This window comes from Paramisgurnus dabryanus, chromosome 6 (assembly GCF_030506205.2).
Source record: "Paramisgurnus dabryanus chromosome 6, PD_genome_1.1, whole genome shotgun sequence".
In the NCBI taxonomy this organism is placed as follows: Eukaryota; Metazoa; Chordata; class Actinopteri; order Cypriniformes; family Cobitidae; genus Paramisgurnus; species Paramisgurnus dabryanus.
The window spans coordinates 45,530,781-45,539,400 of NC_133342.1; positions in this window are offsets into that span (position 1 = coordinate 45,530,781).

An 8,620-nucleotide genomic window follows, 5' to 3' on the forward strand; every position below is an offset into this window, starting at 1 on the left:
ATTGGCTGATACGTAAGCAATCCCCCACGTGGGGTGCGTTCTTGTGATTGGCTAAAACATTGGAGATATCTCATTGGTTGCAGATCATTCCCTGTTTAAAAAAAGTCATTTGTGTGTCAAGGCAAGTCAGGGGCATCTCAAAATTTACACACAAATGCAGTGAAGTTCACAGAACGCAATCAGTTTGCAAATCAAGATTTATTTGTGTGTGAATCAGAAATACATGTATGAATCTTATCCTTTGCCTTTTTAAATCTTTAGTGCATTTGTAAATGTTTTTTATTTGTGTGTGTATTTATGAATTTTGTGTGCATTTCTGAATTTTGTATGCATTTGTGAATATTCTGTGCTTTTTAAATTTTGTGTGTGCATTTGTAAATTTGTTAGCATTTGTGTATCCTTGTGTGTGCATGTATGAATCCTTGTGTGTGCATGTATGAATCCTGTGTGTGCATGTATGAATCCTGTGTGTGCATGTATGAATCGTGTATGTGCATTTATCTTTATTGAGACTACTTTAGCTCCATATACTTACTCGATCTAAGAAGTATGACCACATAAGCCCAATTCTGGCATCTTTACACTGGCTACCAGTTAAATATCGCATCCAATTTAAAATATCACTAATCACCTACAAAGCTTTAAATGGCTTAGCACCCTCATATCTTAGAGAATTACTATCAGAATACAATCCATCACGCACACTACGGTCGCAAAATTCTGGCCTATTGATTATCCCTAGACTATCAAAAGTGTCTAAAAGTGGAAGATCCTTTTCCTACTTAGCCCCTAAGCTCTGGAATGATTTACCAACCGATGTCTGAGAATCAGACACAGTCGATCATTTTAAATCTAGACTTAAAACTTTTCTCTTCAACAAAGCATTCGCATAATTTGTCTAGTTAAGGTTCTTAACTCGCAATAGTTATTTTCACAGAACAAAGCACTCACGGTCATAACACAGACCAACCAAATAAATAAATAAAAACCTTTTCTGCATGAACACTTAAAATGAATTGCATTAAATAGTTTGCCACCGTTTGCCACTGAACCTGCATTAACGACGACAGTGGGGCTTCCGGCCTTAGTCAAACGGTTTGGCACGTATGGTTGGGTTGCGATTTTGGTGCTTTCGTGTGTCTTGTGAATAGTATGCCATACAGACCCGTTTGCCACTGAACCTGCATTAACGACGACAGTGGGGCCTCCAGCCTTAGTCAAACGGGTTGGTATGTATGGTCGGGTTGCGTTTTTCGCGCTTTCGTGTGTCTTGTGAATAGTATGCCATACATACCCGTTTGCCACTGAACCTGCATTAACGACGACAGTGGGGCCTCCAGCCTTAGTCAAACGGGTTGGCACGTATGGTCGGGTTGCGATTTTGTCGCTATCGTAAGTCTTATGAATAGTATGCCATACTGACCCGTTTGCCACTGAACCTGCATTAACGACGACAGTGGGGCCTCCAGCCTTAGTCAAACGGGTTGGTATGTATGGTCGGGTTGCGTTTTTCGCGCTTTCGTGTGTCTTGTGAATAGTATGCCATACAGACCCGTTTGCCACTGAACCTGCATTAACGACGACAGTGGGGCCTCCAGCCTTAGTCAAACGGGTTGGCACGTATGGTCGGGTTGCGATTTTGGCGCTATCGTAAGTCTTATGAATAGTATGCCATACAGACCCATTTGCCACTGAACCTGCATTAACGACGACAGTGGGGCCTCCAGCCTTAGTCAAACGGGTTGGTATGTATGGTCGGGTTGCGTTTTTCGCGCTTTCGTGTGTCTTGTGAATAGTATGCCGTACAGACCCGTTTGCCACTGAACCTGCATTAACGACGACAGTGGGGCTTCCGGCCTTAGTCAAACGGGTTAGCACGTATGGTCGGGTTGCGATGTTTTTGGCGTTTTCTCCTGGTCCTGTAAATGGTATACAATATAGACCCGTTTGCCACTGAACCTGCATTAACGACGACAGTGGGGCTTTAGGCCTTAGTCAAACGGGTCGTCAGGTTTCATTTTCTCTTAACTCATTCCCCGCGATTGACGAGTTATCTCGTCAATTATGAGTTAATATTTAACTAATAATATGCCTTTCTGGACGAATTTCAAAGTGAAAGTGTAATACCGCTTTTATACACTGGATGGCGCCAAAACCGAATTTATCAAAAACGGAAGTTAAAAAGATTTCAAGATTTATTTTAACTGCCTTTATGTTTGATAGTCATTCTGAGTCTGATATCTAACATAAATTTGTTTACAAAAACGCAATTTTTAAGCTTTTTGCTCAAAATGTTGTATTTTTGAAGAGAAATATCCATATTTCAGTGGTTAAATTAAGTGGAAAAAGTAAATATATAATGAAACGTTTTTTCCCCATTTTGTTTGTTTGTTTGTTTGTTTGTTTATTGTTTGTTTGAAAGCAAAGGGGGTGTTCTTTAATTTGATATAATTTGTATGTTTATATATTTATAGAAGATAATTTTTCCTGCAAGGAATTTTGTGAAACTTTTGTTAAAATCACAAAAATGCAGGTGGGCAACTTTTCTCAAAAAGGCTGGCGGTGAATGAGTTAAAGATCGGAAGGTGACCCTTATTTACCATATATACCCTCGCATTGGGTCCCCAATTTGCTAAATCCTTAACTGTGGATAACATAATTATGCCGCAATAGTTAGTCTGTCTGGAACTAAGCTGAGTTAAACCACATCACTGTGTGACACTTCAATACATATGAACGGCCGCTACGCTAATACGATTTTGTTTTTCTCTCCCTGTCTCGTCCTCGACCCGAGGACAACGAGACAAACAGACCCAGTCCCGGTAGATGTGAAAGTCGGCACACCTCTGATCTACTGGCCGTCCTTCAACGTTATGCCCAGCTGATGCCTGACCAACGATCACCGGCAGAACCGCTTAATCTCCGCTAAATCTCCTTATCCGTTCTCCCAAGGGTTTTTCCCTCCTTGGACTTATTTTTCCTCGGATAAAAGCCCGGGTTTTTTTTTCTCCTAGGGGGTTTTTCACCCCGGGGAGGCAGCCTTTTTGGGCTTTACCTAGCTTCCTCTCCTATACGTTGCTTTAGTAATACGTGCACTTATAATATTGAGTCGTAGCCGCAGCAAATTTAACTGCTCATGCTATCATGTATTTTGTTGTGCTATCTGTCGTTTTTTCTGTGCTTTTCACTGCTTCTATTTATGTAAAGCTGCTTTGAAACAATTGACTTTTGTGAAAAGCGCTATATAAATAAAATTGAATTGAATTGAATTGAATTAAACTACAAGCAAATTAGTTTCTCTAAGTCTCCCCACATTCATTATTTTGTCCCAACATTCCTCACTGAGCCATTAGGGGGTTGGGCCTCAGGTGTGAAACACACCAATATCATGACCATTGACTCTCTTACAAAATTTAAATCAATGTATTGTTTCATGTGAATGAGTGGGTAAAATGTTTTTTACATTTTTTTGTAGCTATTGTTTGTAAACAAATGTTTAGGATGTGTTCCTTGGCCTCATTTCAGCAACTTTTCTTTTTCTTTTATTTACTAACCATGCATAAACATAATTTAATTAAAAATACAAACATGTACGTACATTTTACTACATATTATCATAGCACAGTTTGTGCTGAATACAGTGTTATGTTCTTATATCCCATGAACCCCTTACTGTGACGCTGACGTTATCAGAGAGAGATGCTGAGAGAGAGACGAGGAGAGGAGTCGCAAGCCCGAAGCTCCGTTGAGCTTATCAGCTAAATCCTATTTTTTCACTATTTTATTCCTATCTATATAATATAACTTATTAGTTTATCTTAAGAATACCTTACCTTGACGATTACTGAATTGTATTACTAAGCGAAACAATTTATCACTAGTAACACCCAGTGTTAGCATATAGCCCGCTAGCATCACCAGTCAGTGCCGGCTAAAGCTAGCATTTCTTACCGTCTGTTTACTTAAATCTGCCTTCGATGGCGATCTAATGGCGGATTCATCTGATGTATGCTTTTCTGACCTGTCCTCACCAGGTCAGAAAATATTAATGACATCGAAATATCACCCCAGAGCGATGCAGTTTCAGACCATTGCCTTGTGTCATACACAATACTTCTAGATAGGACCGCTCAGTCTACAACATGCTACAGATTAGCCAGAACAATAATTTCCACCACTAAAGATAGCTTTATTAGCACTCTTCCAAACCTGTATCAAATGAAACATGTAGCAGATAACCGTGAAGATCTGGCTATTATAATAGAAAACCTGAACAACGTTTGCTCTAGCACGATGGATGTCGTTGCTCCCATTCGAAAAAAGAGAATCAAAGAAAAAATGCCAGCTCCATGGTATGACCATCATACTGCAGCCCTTAAAAAAGTAGCAAGAAAAATGGAAAGAAACTACCGAAACACAAAGTTAGAGGTATGGCGTTCAGCATGGAAAGAGAGTGTACAACATTACAGACAGGCTATAAAAACAGCCAGATCTTCCTATCTCAGTATGCTTATTAAAGAAAATCATAATAACCCTCGTTTCCTGTTTAGCACAGTTGCGAAACGGACTAGAAACAAAGAACAAACAGAAACCAATAGTAAACTCCAACACAATAGTAACGACTTCATGAACTTAATTACTAACAAAATTATGTTTATTAGGGAAAACATAGAAACAAGCAGCCACCACTCTACCCAATAGTACATTTACCACTAGATTATCATACGAACATCTTGAGTCATTTAAAGCAACACTATGTAGTTTTTTTACCTTTAAATAATGTCTCTAAAATTATTTCAGTGATAGAACAACTTTAAACTGGACAAATTGTACTGTTGCTGCAACCTGAGCAGCCTCCTAGCTGCTACAAGCACACTCTGAAAGTGGCGGTGGAGGGTAGGAAACACAGCCCCGCCCCTCCCCCTGCCTGCAGAAGAGTGTATGATACCAGGCATTGTTGTGCTTTTCAACCACACGGGGGAGCTGCAAGTCATTTTTACATGGAAACTACATAGTGTTGCTTTAAACCTACTACTAATAGAAGAGCTCTCTAAATTAGTAACGTCATCTAAATCATTGTCCTGTATATTAGACCCCGTTCCCACAAAATTACTAAAAGAGGTATTTCATGTAGTGTCAGACACGGTACTAAATATCTTAAACTCATCGCTAGAATTAGGATACGTTCCAACAGCTTTCAAACTAGCAGATATTAGATCGCTCATTAAAAAACCAAACCTTGACCAGGGAGATCTTAATATCTTTAGACCAATCTCAAATCTACCTTTTCTTTCTAAAATATTAGAAAAAGTAGTGGCAAGCCAGCTACGCACATTCATAGCGAATAATAATACATATGAAAAGTTCCAATCAGGATTCAGGCCCCGCCATAGCACAGAAACAGCGCTGCTTAGAGTTACAAATGACCTCCTATTAACATCTGATCGTGGTGAAATTTCAAACCTTATATTACTAGACCTTAGTGCAGCCTTTGAAACAATAGATCACATAATCCTACTCAATAGACTAGAAAACTATGTTGGCATCAGTGGTCACGCGTTAGCCTGGTTTAGATCGTATCTAACCAATCGATATCACTTTGTTTATGTAAATGAGGAAGAGTCCTATCACTCCCCCGTTAAATACGGCGTACCTCAGGATCAGTTCTAGGCCCTGTCCTTTTCTCGTTATATATGTTACCTCTAGGAGACATTATCGGGAAACATAACATAAGTTTTCACTGCTATGCGGATGATACCCAGCTTTACATCTCGTCACATCCTAGTGAAACACAGCAGTTTGCTAAGCTAACAGACTGCATTAGTGATATTAGGGACTGGATGGCACATAACTTTCTTATGGTAAACTCCAATAAGACTGAGATACTTATTATTGAACCAAATCGCTCCAAACATTATTTGTCAGATTACAAGTTGCCCATAGATGGCTGCACGGTGGTGCCATCTTCCACGGTTAAGAATTTAGGCGTAATGTTTGACAGCAATCTATCTTTTGATAGTCATATCTCCAACGTCTGCCGCACAGCATTCTTCCATCTTAGAAATATCTCAAAAATATGTCATATGCTGTCTGCATCAGATGCAGAAAATCTTATCCATGCTTTTATGACCTCTAGAATAGACTATTGTAACTCGTTACTCGGGGGATGCAATGCAAATCAGGTAAACAAGCTACAGCTGGTTCAAAACGCCGCCGCAAGAGTGCTCACTCGGTCTAAAAAGTATGACCACATTAGTCCAATTCTGGCATCTTTACACTGGCTATCAGTAAAATATCGCATACATTTTAAAATATTACTAATCACCTACAAAGCCTTAAATGGCCTAGCGCCCTCGTATATTAAAGAACTACTATCAGAATACAATCCACCACGTAAACTGCGAGCACAAAATTCTGGTTACTTAATTATCCCTAGAATATCAAAGTGTCTAAAGGTGGTAGATCCTTTTCCTACTTGGCCCCTAAGCTCTGAAATGATTTACCAAAAGATTTTCGAGGTATCAGGTTGTTTTCACATATGTTGGTGCGCACCGTGGTGCGGCCTCGGAGCGCACCAAAATACATTGTATAATTTTTCAGTTAGTGCGGTCCGTGTTCACATATAATATTATATTTTACTTTACTCGAAATGCCGCACCGTACACCATGTGACAACGGTCAGCGCTGTCATTGGTTTCTGGCAGCTCTTACCGTCTCATGACCACCCCCACGTTTCCACGACAACCAGCCTGACAGGGAAAGCGCAGCTATCAAGATGTGGAGATAAACCATGCACGTCTTTGCGAAGTTTCTTTGCTTTAATGCGAAATTGCGTAGCTGTTCTATTAAAGCCTTTCTCACGGAGCCGTTTGCTAAAAAGCCTGTAATGTCACTATGTGTGTGTGGAGGACAGCTATGCATTTATAAAATCATCAGCTCAAACATAAAGGAGACAGCGAATCTCTATGCAACGGACCAGGATTGGCTTGTTTGTTGTTAACCCACAATATAACACCGGGCTCACGTCACAAAGAAAGCCCAGTGGCTCAAACATGTGGAGAACTTCCTGTATTTGGTTCGGCCTGAGGTCCAGCAGTGTTCACACCACAGGTGGGTCGCCCAAGAGTTCGGCAACAGCCGCTCCGAGACCACCTGTTTAGAGCGGTCTCGGAGCGGCCGTTTAGTGCGCACCCGAGTGCGGCTGTTGTGTTCACACTGACCCAAACGCACCGTACTCGGAGCGACACGTCATTTGGGCCGACCTAAACAGTGTATAAGTGAAAACACCCTCAGACACAGTCGAGCAATTTAAATCTAAACTTAAGACATTCTTCTTTAACAAAGCATTCACATAGAATGTCCAGTAAATTTACTTTTCCCGCAGTAGTTATTTTGTTTAGAACACATACCTCATATGGGTAATTTACTCTTGCCGCAATAGTTAGCCTGTCTGGAACTGAGCTGAATTAAATCACTATAATGTATGACACTTGCATTACATGTGAACGGCCCCTACGCTAGTAGAATTCTGTTTTTGTCTCCCTGTCTCGTCCTCGACCCCGAGGACAATGAGACAAACAGACCCAGTTCCTGTAGCTGTGAAGGTCATCGCACCACTGATCTACTGGCTGTCCTTCAACGTGATGCTCAGCCGATGCGCGACCAACGACCACCGACTGAACCAGTTTAATCCGCTTACCCGCTTCCTATCCCTACCGTGTCTATATATATAAATATATACTAATGTAAGAGCATGTCAGTCAGAACCTCTACCAGTGTCCCAAAATGGTCGGACCCCAGAGGGTTAACAAACTGAACACTCTGGGCCTTAACACATCCCTATGTCGACCACAACACCTCCAGCACTACCACACTGAGCACAGGTGCCCCACAGGGCTTTGTGTCTAGCCCATTGCTCTTCACCCTGCTGACCCACGACTGCACTGCCAAGTTCAGCTCCAACCACATCATCAAATTTGCTGATGACACAACTGTGGTAGGTCTCATCAGCAACAACAAAGAAACACCCTACATAAAAGAAGTGGCACAAATGGTTGAATGGTGTACTGCAAACAACCTGTCCCTCAATGTGAGTAAAACAAAAGAGGTTCTGATGGACTTTAGGAGGAACTCTGTTGACCACTCCCCACTGACCATCGACAGCTCGACTGTAGAGAGAGTCAGCAGCACTACATTTTTTTGGGGGGTGCACATAACAGAAGACCTCACCTGGACCACCAACACTACATCACTCTCCAACTCTGCATCGTGCGCCCTGGAAAAAAGAAGTCACCGGCCATCACTGGTAAAAGATGGTGGATGACAGAGTGCAAAGGATAATGGGTAGTGTAGTACGGAGAGTGAGGGCAGATGATGGGGAATATGTTACAGATAGCTGCCCACTGCCCTGTGTGTGTGTGTGTGTGTGTGTGTGTGTGTGTGTGTCAGTGTTGTTTTCGTCAACAATGACAAAATGATTTCGTTAACGCACCTATTTTTTATGACGCTAACGCGACGATGACTAGCTAAAAATTTCTCTAAGGTGAAAAAAACATGACAAGGCACTTTCGAGTTTTCTTATGAACATCTGAACTTTTCAGAACTATGTACAGTCTGGCTG